The sequence below is a fragment of the Dipodomys ordii genome, unplaced genomic scaffold, assembly GCF_000151885.1.
Source record: "Dipodomys ordii isolate 6190 unplaced genomic scaffold, Dord_2.0 Scaffold123, whole genome shotgun sequence".
Taxonomy (NCBI): Eukaryota; Metazoa; Chordata; class Mammalia; order Rodentia; family Heteromyidae; genus Dipodomys; species Dipodomys ordii.
In genome coordinates this window covers 1,274,018-1,286,917 of record NW_012267339.1, presented here as the reverse complement: position 1 = coordinate 1,286,917, position 12,900 = coordinate 1,274,018, and the positions used below count along the sequence as shown (strand labels likewise).

The 12,900-nt window shown below is 41.8% G+C and overlaps 1 pseudogene; it reads right to left on the bottom strand.

Moving 5' to 3' along the window:
* The window catches only part of LOC105995902, a 56,836-nt pseudogene extending 44,179 nt beyond the window's left edge, over nt 1-12,657 (bottom strand).
* Between the last annotated feature and the right edge of the window lie 243 nt (nt 12,658-12,900).

Below are 12,900 nucleotides of genomic sequence, written 5' to 3'. Positions count from 1 at the left end.
AGGAGAGGAGGAGGAGGAACAGGAACAAGAGGAGGAAGAAGAGGAAGAAGAAGGAGGAGAAGAAGAAGAAGAAGGAGGAGGAGGAGGAGAAGGAGGAGGAGGAGGAGGAGGAGGGGAGCAAGAGGAGGAGGAGGAAGAGGAAGAAGAAGAAGAGGAGGAGGAGGAGGAGGGGGAGGTCTTTTCAGCTTCAGGCCAGGTCACCATGCTCCTTTCCTTTTGTCACTGACCAAGGAAGTGAGAGCAACGCACAGCTTTGGAAGCTAGTGCATGAAACAAGCAGGCCTAAGGCCACTTCTGACTTGAAGTCATAACCAACCCAAAACAGAGAAGCCCCTTCATCTTGGGGGTGCCCTCAAAAATCAGATAGCAGTTCATGAAGACCTTATTTTGCCTGGGAAAATGAATATATTTGACTTCTTTTCTTGAAAAATCCTAGGTTTATTATTTGTGAATTGACATACAGTCCAGAGGACCAAAGTTCTGAAACAACTCCAGTTTCTGTGCTTGACTATTTTTTAATAAAATAAAGTAGTGTGCAAAGGGGTTTTAATCCAACACATCTATATATCAGTACAATAAATCTTGAACAATGCCTATCTTGTACTTATCAGAAAAGACAAAATAAACAAATCTCTACATACTCAAACATACTTTCTCTGTAAATCTTGTGCCTCTTTGGATAAATTCTGTTTATTTGTTCAAATAATAATTCCCCAACATGCACCTCAAACTTGCATAGTTGGATGGTTGGAACTCTTCTCTCCTGGCTCAGGAGAAAGTACATAATCATAATTCAGTTGACTTCCAGCGAGCTATTTGTGCGACTGTTTGGTTTGACTATGAATAATGGTCCCAGTCAGTGTGGTTTGTGAATTAATATCCAGGCAGAGCACTGAAATTAATACTGGTAATATTTTAAGCTTGAATAAGGAAAAGGGAGGAAGGAATTTATAATTGTTAGTTGTGTGTGTGTGTGTGTGTGTGTGTGTGTGTGTGTGTGTGGTGGGGACTCACCAATGAAAAGAATTTCACTGTGTCACCACCAATTTTTAAAAAATTGAACATGATAAAGCAAATACCCCTGCTTCCTTGCTGTCTTTTCTAGAACACAATTCAATTTCTGTGTGAGAAAACAGCTGACAACCCAGTTAGTTGTTGCTGTTGTTTTCATGGTCTTTCCTTTAATATGTGACCCAAAAATGGAGGAAGGATGACTTTTTCTTTTTTTCCTGTCTGTTTATTCTAAAGAATTCTTCTTCTCCTTCCTTGAAGAGTCCTGATTATGAAGCCTTCAGACTCAGAATAAATTTTACACTATTGACTGTGTCTCAGGCCTTCAAACGCTACCACCAGCTTTCCTGGCTCTCCTTGTAAGAGGCAGTTTGTATATGTACAGATATGTACAGTATAGATAATTCTACACTGCTTCTGTCTCCACATTGGTTCTTTTTCCCTGGAGAACTCAACCATGTGCCAAACATAGAAAGAACAGAAATATTAAAAATTAAGCTAAGAAACATCCTACTTTTATAGGAGGGAAAAGTATTTGCTAGGAATAATTAACACTTAGGTGTAAAACTTACGTGGAGAGCAATATGTTCTGAAGATAATTAAGCATCAAGTTTCTATGATTAGCAATTTTCCAATTAAATGAATTGAGTTGAAAAAGAAAAAGAGAGTCATCCAAATGAAATATCTTGTGATGATTATTTTTAATTATAAATATTTTAACTTTTGCAAAATATTTCCATATCTTGAATAATAAAATTAAAGAAAATTTGTGAAAATTCTAGCTTATATTAGAAGAAGTAATCATTTCAGAAGTGTCAGAGCAATAAACAATGGAATTTCCATCTCACTGGCACTTGCCAGTAGGATACAAATATAGGCTTTATTTAAAATAACAAAAACCTTATTGTTATGGCAAAATGTTTCAAATTATAGATTGTGTCTAAATATTATTCCGTAAATAAACAAAATCCTTAATACTTTTCTAAATCCGAAGCTATCCCTAAATATAACATACCTTTACATGTAACATTACGGAACCTATGCTATAATCAGATGAATAAATAATTCTATACTGCTACCCAACTTAAAACTAAATTAACACAAACCTATTTATTCAATTTAGACAAGTAAACTTTAAAGTTCCCAGGTTAACTGTTTCCTACATATGAATTGAAGAGAATACCTTTTACATATCAACTTTCCAATGGCCTCTAATTCCTTTAATTTAATATGCTTTCTGCATTTCCAGAATTATCTCCACTCCTTGCCACCCACACCAATGTAAGAAAATGGAAGTATGACTTATAAAATTATTTAATACTTCATAGGTTATAATTTCATGTGCAATTATTATGGTCATTTAAAATCTAACAATAAATATCTTTCCAATCTTGTCAGCCTAAACAGGCACAAAACAACCATTTAAGATGACTAGCACAAGGCTGTAGCAGCCTTCAAAATTCAAGCAAAAGACTTCAGGAAAGTGCTCAATCTGCTCACTGTGCTTTATTTGTTCTGGTATACCAAGCTTGAACCCAGGGCCTCATTCTCTCATTTGGTTTTTGTGTTCACACTTGGCACTCTGCTAATTGAACCATATTTCTAGTCCAGCTTGTCTGCCAGTTAGCTAGAAAGATAGTCACTTGATTTTTCTGCTTGGTCTGGCTTTAAACTGCAGTCTTCCCAGATTGCAGTCTCCTGAATAGCTAGGATTCCAACCGCAGAGAGCCATCAGCACCTAGCTATCTCTAACTTTTGCTAGAGAATCTGAGGGATATTGCTGTTACAGAGGGATTGACTGCTGATTTAGCAAAATAAATATACACACATGTAATTTATGTACAGAATCAGTTTCTGACTAACTGTTCAAATAAAGGAATGAAACACACAGCTCTTAAACTACTTCAGATATATTTCACAGGACTGCATCTTGAGAACTCGCACCCCAAATAAAAGTATATACAATTACCAGAACGATGATAATATTGAAGTATCATTGTTGACTCGTTTGTCCTCTTCTGTTTATTTCTGATGGTGACTTGAAGTTTACATATGACCAGCCTATCAGGTAGAATCATATCACCTTGTTGTTTTAGATAATCTAATACATTTTCAGTCCACTGGAAGGAAACTGCGTAATATATGTGTCTCTGGAACTAATTCTATTTCCTCCTCCTCCTCATTTTCACAGGATTTATCTGTCTGGCCTTGTGCTCTCCTGATGATTTCATTGTTGCTTAATACTTCATACCTGGCTCGGTACTGTCATCTTCAAGACATTTTTCAATGTTCTCAGGAATAAGGCTTTCCAGTCCTCTGGTATGCTGTAAGATGGCAGTCACAGAAGTCACAGAAATATCTTCATCCAAGTCCTATTATTCTTTCTCCTCTATGGTGGGGAGAATCTGCTTCCAAGCTGTGCTGATGGTCACAGGCTTGCTACTTCATCAAGTGCCTCCAACAGAGTTAGCTTCTTCTGAAGTGATTTCAGGGCCTTGCCTTCTTCCAGGTTGTTCTGGAGAAGACCTGCATGATAGTTTCTCTTCATCATTGCTATGACTCCCTGATCCAGAAGCCAAATCAGTGAAGCCATGTTGGATGGCAAATATTTGGCCATCATCTGACATTAGGATATTTTCTGTTGAATGTACTGGTGAATTATTTGAAACAGCCCAGCCTTTTCCTGCAAGTCTCTGGATCTTAAGTACGCTTGAACCTCTGGCACAAAAATCTTACCAAACCATAGCTGGAAAATGGAAAGGTCCATCTATCCAGGCACCTCTTTGGCTGAAATAAGAGACTGACAGGTTTAAGGTTGACACGAAAGATGGAGGTTTCTTCACTCTGCCCACCATATGTCAGTGACTTTTCCAATGACCTGTGCTCATGGACAGTGCATTTACCTTTGAAGGCTTGGCAAGTGGGCACTTGGAAAAGAGCTCAGTTTCAGCGGCATTGCACATCTGTTCAGGCTGCAAATCCTCCCGTTCAATAAAATGCCGAAAGTTGTTATAGAAATCTTTCACAGCAGCATCATCTCCATTTAATGTTTCATTTCTAACATTAATCTCACTAATGAATGCCCTGCCTCTGCTTAAAATGGGTTAACCAACCAGCAGAAGGGTTAAACTCACCACCCATTGCTAAAGCATAGAACTGCCCTTGTGGCACCAATTGGCTCACTCGCGGGGTTGGTTCCCTTTCGCTCTCTGCTGGTTGAGCCACAGGAGCATGGTGCCATCCAGTTCCTCTACAGAGTTTGTTTCACAGAGTTCCTCTAGGCCAGAATTGCTGGCCTAAGTGATGATCTTCTCTATGTTCTTTCTTATATCCTTGACTGTGGTTTCCATAGACCATGACCAGCGGCTTAGACAAGCCTCCATCCCGAAGTTTCTTGATGTCAAATTTGTCTCTATTAGTCAACACTGGGTGCTTCCATTTCCCAGACACGGCGACCCTGAGGTCACCTATGAAGGACAAACTTGACATCAAGAAACTTCAGGTTCAATGAAGGCTATCAACCCGGCCATCTTCACCTCGACTCTGCCTACTGGGCGAGGCCTGCGTGGAGGTGGAGGAAAAGATCTGGGGGTGGGGGTGGGCTGTAAACCAGGGGAGGGGGGCTGTGAGAGAGGCCTCTAGAGTCCACAGGTAATCTGGATCATTGACAAGTTCATGACCTCCAGGGCACTAGGACTGCCCTTGGCCTGGCCCTTAGGTTAGGCCTTCCCTAACATCCCTCTCTAATCCCGCACCCAGCCTCAGGCACTGGGCCAGACCCAGGGATTCAGCCTCCCAGTCACCTAAGGCTGGGAATCACACTGCCCCTGCAGAGGGGCCGGCCATCACGCACACCTCTGGTCCCTGGTCTCCTGCAGCCTTGATGCAGAGATTCTTTTTGAAAGTTATTACTTTGTTTCTTTGTTTTTGAGTGACCTAATTGTGTGTGTGTGTAGGGGGGCAGGGGAGTTGTGAATGGAAGGTAGATGTGTTCCCCTCTGTGAGCAGGTGTTGATAGAGAGTTCCAGTGGTTACAGGTGTGAAGTAAGTCTCCAATGAAATGTTGGACAGGTGGACTTGATCAACATAAAGTTCACAGCCACCTTTCCTTCCATTTTTCCTTTGATACCTTTGAAGAGAAGTTGAATGTTTTCCCTCTCAAGGTAAACAACATTTACCCTTCATTTGGCAGAGCCAGAAAGAAAGGGCCCTTTGGATCAGGGCATTTTTAAGAGAATTATTCTGTATTTCCTAGTATCTGCTAAGACATATTCATGTGATCCAGAATATACGTCTTGGAAAAAGTGCAGGCTGTGCCAGACAGATCTTGTCAGGAGAGGAGGATCTTTCTGTACCTGTTTCTGCTGACGTAGTCACATTAGTGGTCTAGTCAGAACACTGGATGAATGGATGACTGAGAGAACTTCATCTAATCTTTCTTTTATAGACACTTAGTGGATTTTGCTATTTGTTCAGATTTTCTCATTTTCACTTAAAAATATCCTTATCCCTTGATATGTAATATCTGATTTCATCCCAACCATATAAAGCCCAGTGTGATTATAGTCATAATTCTGTTACTGAAAACAAGGTTCAGAAGACTTAAGTTGAAATCAGAGCTTCTTAATTCTGAATGATGTGCTTTCACCATATTCAATACTGTGTTCCCCTAGTAGCTATGTGGAAGCATTGTGACTATTTGCTCATGACAAAATAGAATTTCTAGAACAGTTAAAGATAGAATTTAAAGAGTAGATACATCTACTGTGGCTTTAGGAAGCTTCTGCTTGACTCACAAATGGCTCAAGCCTCCATTGAACATGACTTTAGGGCCACTTCCCACTTGTCATCTCTCTTCTTGGATTTCACACTCCCCAGTTCCAAGAGAAATGGACTGTCCATGACCACCCCAGTTGGCATTCTCATCCTGACCACAGAGGACTCGTGTCTATGTGAGGATGGGCAGGTGCTTGCTCCTCTTTCAGCACTCTCTTCTGCAGCAGCAGGTTTGACATCACATTTGCAGAGCCAAGAGACCCATTCAATATTGTGCCAAACCCAGTGCTTCTCAACATGGAAAGAAACAAGCAATACGAACCAATTTCCCAGAGCCTTCTACCTGTCCCCTCCAAAAAGCCAGTGGGACCCCCAGAACTTCAGCATCCCATCCCTTGGCTGCCCCAATCTCCATATCTCCCCCCCCCCCCGTGGATGCAGAGGAGAGAAACAAACCTGAACCTGCATGGGCCTCTGGGAGGCAGCTGGCTAGAGGTGCTCACAGGGAAACCCACACAGCCTGCAGCCCTGACTGTCCATTACCCATCCTCACATAGCTCCCTGCCATGCAGACAGCTAGGCCCTCTCAGGCCTCCATCCATCCATCACCTCTGTTAGGAGGCATCTGCACCAGCAGATGTTGCAAAAAACAAAAAGCAAAAAAGCACAACACTCCTCAATGAGTAACTTCCAAATCTGTAAGCTTGCTTCTGACTGGCCATAGATTCTCTTTTGACATGTTTATATGTTGAAAAATGAACCGTATCCTAATTAAAACTCCTGGATGAAAATGAAAGTTCTACTGTGTGATGCTGAATAAGTTGATTAATCACTATGAATTTGGAAATTGAATAAAATGATCTGTCTCGTAGAACTGCTGCCGAGGATGAAATGAAAGAACTTGCACCTAATACATGATTTAGCAATATAAATTTTGATTATTAGGAATAGAAGTAGTAGTTTCACCTTATAGGGGCTCTGGAATTCTTTGCCTTTTGATAAAAACCATAACCACAACTTATATAATAATTATATAAAGTTAAGATTTAGAGTCAACGTATAGGGTGGTGGCTCAGGCCTATAATCCCAACTACCTGGGAAGCAGAGATCAGTAGAATTTTGGTTCAAGGCTATTCTTCCATAAAGTGAGATCACTATCTCCACCACCAAGGTTAGTGTGGTGGTTAGTGTCTGTAATCCCATCTATATTGGAGGCAGAAGTAGGAGGATCCTGAGCCTAGGCCAGGCCCCAGAGGGAAAATAAACCACATAAATAACTTAAAGCAAAAAGAGCTAGAGGCATAGCTTAAAATTTAGAGAGTCTGGATAATAAGAGCATAGTCCTAAGTTCAACGCCCAGTGCCACTGACCCCAAAACTATCTTGATTCTCCCACTTTGCCAGCTCTTTGACTATAGAGAAACTACCTTGGTTTGTTCATCTGCAAAGTGGTGTGGGAAGGACATCTACCTTACAGAACGCTTTGTGGATTCAATTAGGTCATCCATGAAGGGAATTTGATATAATGCCTATATAGAATAGTTTTACTCTTCCATTTTATTTATTTAATTATTCCTTTTCATTTTTTCATGGTGGTCCTAGGAATTGAACTCAACTTCATGCTTGATAAGCTGGTTCTTTACCACTTGAGTCCAACCTCCAGCCCAACTTTTCCTGGTTAACTGGTGGTGATGTCTTGCAGAGTGTTCTTCCTAGGGGCTAGCCTTGAACTATAGGCCTCCAGATCTCAGTCCCCTACGTAGCTAAGATTACAGGTGAGAGTCAAAGACTCTCAGCTTCATTCCTCTTATTTCCTCTTGGTGTTCCCTGATTTCACTTCTTCCATGAGTGTATTTGTATTGGGAAGGAATGGCCTCCTCTAGAGCATGGGGGAGCATCTGAAAATGTGCAGGACTGACAAACACTTGCTTGTCAAGGAGCCATGTTAAAGGTTTCTAATTAAATCTGTCAGAAAAAAATATTTTGCTTCAATCCCAAATGACAAGTTTAGAGCGAAGAGAATCTGCGGAGGGAACTCTTGTGAATGTTCACACAAACACACAAGGTTGTGGCTGGTTGTCTGGCCTCAGGGTGGGGTTCCCTGCCATCCTGTGCTCCAGTTATTTGAGTCATTTCCTGTGTTATGTCACCTTTGAATGCCACTTCCCAGGCCTGTGAGCTTTTCCTCTGGGCACTGCTAGAGAGGTAATGGTCTTGTCCTCTGACGGTGAATCTGGAAGGAGCACAATTCTGGGAACATCGCCTGAGTGGAGGAAAGTGAGGATGTGGCTTCTGGCCCTGATTCCCACCCTAATCCACCCGTTGACCTTGGCCAAGTCATTAGCTTCAGCTACTTCATTCCCATTAAACATAGACTAAAGTTTACTCTTCCACACTCACAAGATCTTTATGAGGACTGAACACATGCAGAAATCCTTTGAGAATTTTAAATACTTCAATAAACAAAGCAAGGAATAGGAACCTCAAGATCTAATTTCATTTTTTGATTTCTGCTAATTTTATGACCTTGATTAATCCCTTACTTTCTTCCAACATCTGCTTTCTCATTGTAGGTCCAGTATAATCATGATCTTTCATAAAGTAATTGGGATTGCCAAGGAAAATGAAACTTACACAAAGCCATTCCTCAATTCTCCTGGATGGAGGTGAAGATGCTGAGCTTAGGTGAAGATGCTTAGCCTTCTCTGAGACCACGTGAATTGTATCTTATTATAGTCTGGGGTTTAACTGGTTAACAAGCAGGATTGGCCAGAATTATCCAATGTACTAAGGATTTCAAAAGAAATTTCTTGCAGTCATATGTTTGTGTAGTTAAGCAAAGAAAATAATATGTTTTTCCCCCCCTGGGGCACAAGTTAAGAGTGGGGAGAGAATGTAGGAAGTGAGAGAGGAAAAGAGGCCCCTTCAGGAAGGATGTGGGGAAGTGGTGTGGCCAAAACCAGTGCCAGCCACGTAAAGGGGAGCACAAACTACACTGGCACTGACCATGGGGACATCCAATTGTGTGGGCCAAGGAGTACCACCTCCCTGTAAGACCCTCTCCTTGCCTCTTCCTGAGCTCACAAACAGTAGAACCTTCAGAATACTGTTGGTTCCTTAGCTAAATTACAGCTTTCCTCTGGTTTGGGAACCCACTGTTAAGCATGGTGTTCATACCGTGTGGCTCTGTTCCCAAGATTGCCTGTGCTTGGAAGCCAGCCTCTAGTCATCTAGTAAATGTGTGGCCATTGTTAGGAGCTTTCAAATTCGCCGAAATTCTCTTCTTCTTCTTGGCCCTGAGGAAGAGCCTAAAAGGTCTTACGGCGAACTTCTCCTATTTATCAATGTTTAACTATGAAGTATTTCAAACAAAACAATAAAGTTCAATAGAATGAACTTTCATGAATAGTAAACAACTTTTGCTCACTCCTTCCATCCTTGAGTCTGAGTTTCCACTTCTCTCCTACTCAAATTATTGATATGTCCTCCAGGCATTGTGTCATTTTGTAATAGAGGTTCTTTTAACAGTGGGAAAGATTTTAACTGAGTGCCACTGGCTCATGCATATAATTCCAGCTACTCAGGAGCCTGAGATCTGAGGATCCCAAGTTGAAGTCAATCTGGGCAGGAAAGTCCATGAGACTCTTATTTCCAATTAACCAGTCAAAATCCAGAAGTGGAGGTGTGGCTCATGAGGTACAATGCCACCTTGAATGAAAAAACTGAAGAAAAACACCCAGGCCCTGAGTTTAGGCTCCATGCTCAAGCCCAGTATTGGCACTCTTGTGTGCGCACACACACACACACACACACAAAGGAGAGGATTTAAAAACACACCCAATCATTGTCCATGACACCTCATCCTTGAAATATAGCAAAAAACTATCCCCAAACCCTGAAGCCAGCAGGAAGCACAGAGCCAGTGCTTTGTCTTTGCTGGGCATCACCTCTGTCTTTGCCCTGCCTGTGCCCTTCTCCATGGAACCCTGAATCTGCTGCTTTAGGGGGGAAATAGCTTCTAAACTAAGCAAGGGCTTTCATTGAGCCCAAAATGAATTCTTTTCTTTCTTCACATCTACTTCTCTTTGTTGACCAGAGTCGCAGCAATTATCGGGGTCAAGACCTAATGTCTGTAGAGACAGATATATGGCACAGGTTTCTAGTATCAGTTTCATATCCAATATCCATCTGTGGACTTTCAAGTGAGAAGAAGTACAATTCCACTGCACACTTGTTCTCATATCTATAATCCTAGTTACTCAGGAGGTCAAGATCCAGAGGATAGAGGTTTAAAATTGTCTGGGCAGAAAAGTCTGCCTGACTCAGAAACTAGAAAAAAGTTGGGTTAGAGGCATGGCATAAGTGGTAAAAGGACAACCAAAAGCAATGTATCTGAGTGAGTGTGAGGCCCGGAGTTACAATTCCACCTTCACACTTGAAAATAATAGTTTTTTTCTGAAAAACTAGCTATGCATATAAAAACAACTTGTATGAATACTTCTATTGTACCAAAATTAACTAAAATATCTTATTAGCCTAAATATAAAACCTAAAATCACACAATTCCTGGGAGAAAATGTAACAAATTTTGCTACTTTGAGGAAGGTAACAAATTCTCAGAACAACAGATAAAAGTGAGCTATAAAATAAAGCAAAATGAGCTGGACACTGGTGGCTCATGCCTGTAATCCTAGTTTCTTAGGAGGCTGAGATCCAAGGATCACAGTTCAAAGCCAGCCTGAAAGCTGGAAGTAGCACTGTGGCTCAAGCAGTAGAGTGCTAACCTTGAACTGAAGAGCACAGGGACAGCGCCCAGGCCCAGAGTTCAAGTCCCATGACCAACAAAAAAATAAATAAAAAGAAAGAAAGAAAAGAAAAGAAAGGAAAATGACCATTAGGCTTCATAAAACTTACAAGAACTTGGAAAAGCACAGAAATGGTGGGACAAAGGGTGAACAAATGGAACAATGATACTCTAGTGAGTATCTCACTAGACACTATATTGACAATCAACACTACAAATTGAGAGGTGGCGGCTCAGGAGGGAAAAATTGGGAGAAAGAGGTGACACTGCTTATGTCAAGAGGTTACCTGACTTATGTAACAATAACCCCTCTGTATATCACCTTTACAATAATCATTTTAAAAAGAAATTGGAAAGGTAAACAAGACACAATTTTAGAAAAAATATTTGTAACATGCTAGGAAGGTGGACTTGAAACCAGAATAAGTCAATTATAACAAACACAAAAAAAGCAATGACAAATATGAGCAAAAAAAAAGATCAGAAAAGTGTAATAATCATATAAAGTGATGCTTAATATCCATATTCACTAGATAAATATAAATTAAATCCAAATAGAGGCAGCATTCAGCCCGTTATCTGTTTGGGTTTGGGTTTTGGTTTATTGTGGGGCTTGAAATCAGGGCCTGGGCATTGTCCCGAAATCAGGGCCTGGGCACTGTCCCTGAGCTTTTCTGCTCAAGAATAGCACTCTACCACTTTGAGCCACAGCTCCACTTCTGGTTTTCTGGTGGTTAATTGGAGATAACAGTCTCAAGTACTCTCATACCACAGCAGACTTGGAACTGTTATCCTCATAGCTCATCTTCCTGAGTAGCTAGGATAACAGGCATGAGCCACCAGCATCCAGCTTTGTCATTCTGGTTTCTATCAATTCAGATACCTGTGATCAACTGACTTCTAAATACATTACATGCACAATTCCAAATACAAATATTACATGCTATTATGAGCTGCATGATGAAAATTTGCCTGTCCTGTTCCAACCTGCCAAGAACATAGGCATTCCTTTCTTTAGCATTCCGACAAACATACACAAACTGTCCAGGAGTCCATACCTCTTTGATATATTGATTAATGGTATTGCTAGTGTTCAGTTAACCCATTTTTTTTTGTTTTGGTTGGTCGTGGGGCTTGAACTCTGGGCCTGAGCTCTGTTCCTCAGCTCTTCAACTGGAAGCTAGAACTCTACCACTTGAGCTACAGCGCTTTCGGTTTTCTCTTGGTTTATTTCCTGCCTGGGCTGGCTTTGAACCATGCTCCTCAGATCTCAGCCTCCTGAGTAGCTAGGATTACAGGCGTGAGCCACCAGTGCCTGGCTTAACCCATATTTTATCTAATACTAACTGCCAGATGCAAAAGTAGTGAAGCTATCAATGCATATATGCCAAAGAAATGCCGTAAAAATTATTTCTCTAAGGATAAATGTAAGAGAATAAGTCAAATATCGATGTTGCATAAATGTACATTAAGAATGAAAAGGAAAAGCATAGTATATTCGATGCAGTGGCAAGTGTCCATTGGAGGGCATTTTAGAATGCATTCTCCAAGGATGAGGGTCCGTTACTCCGTGTGCCTATGAGAAAGACTAAAATTAAAATGACTGACCACTCCATGTGGTGGTGAGAATCTGGAGCAAGGAGAATTCATCCACTCAACTGGTATGTTTAAAATGTTTCTAACCTCCTTGGAAAATAATTTTTCAGTGTCCTGAAATTTCATATGCTTAACAATGAAGTTATTTATGCACACAAGAGAAAGGAAAGCACGTCCCATACAAAGACGTAAGCATGAAGCTTCCTAGTAGCTTCGAGGAGACTGAAAAAACCCAAAGCAGAAGCAGCGCCATCAGAAAGTGAGGAAGGCCCACCCTTCCCAAGCCATCGCCCCGAGCTGAGGGCAGAACTAGCAGAAGTGACATTTCCCAGGGATGGGGGTGGGGGTGGGCGCCCCGAATCCCGTGGGCTCCGGAAGGTCACGGGCCCCCTTGGGCAGACTTCGGTTGGACGGTTCCAGGCGGTTTGTGCGGGCGGCTGCCCAGGCATCCGTGCAGGAGCGCAGCGCCATGGGTTCTTGAGTGGTTTCTTGCGGGGAGAACCCAGAGACCCGAGGAGGCTAAGGAAGAGAGGGCGCTGGGGAGGCTCTAGGAAAAGACGGGGTGCTGCAGAAAGTGGGCTCCACGGGTCAGAACAGCGGCCGCCTCCTTTCTCTCAGGCCCCAGCCCCCGGGCCATGACAGATGGAATCTCATCTTGAGTCCATGGCACCTGAGGCCCAGGTCTGTCCGCCTATTGGGAACATGAGAGCCTGT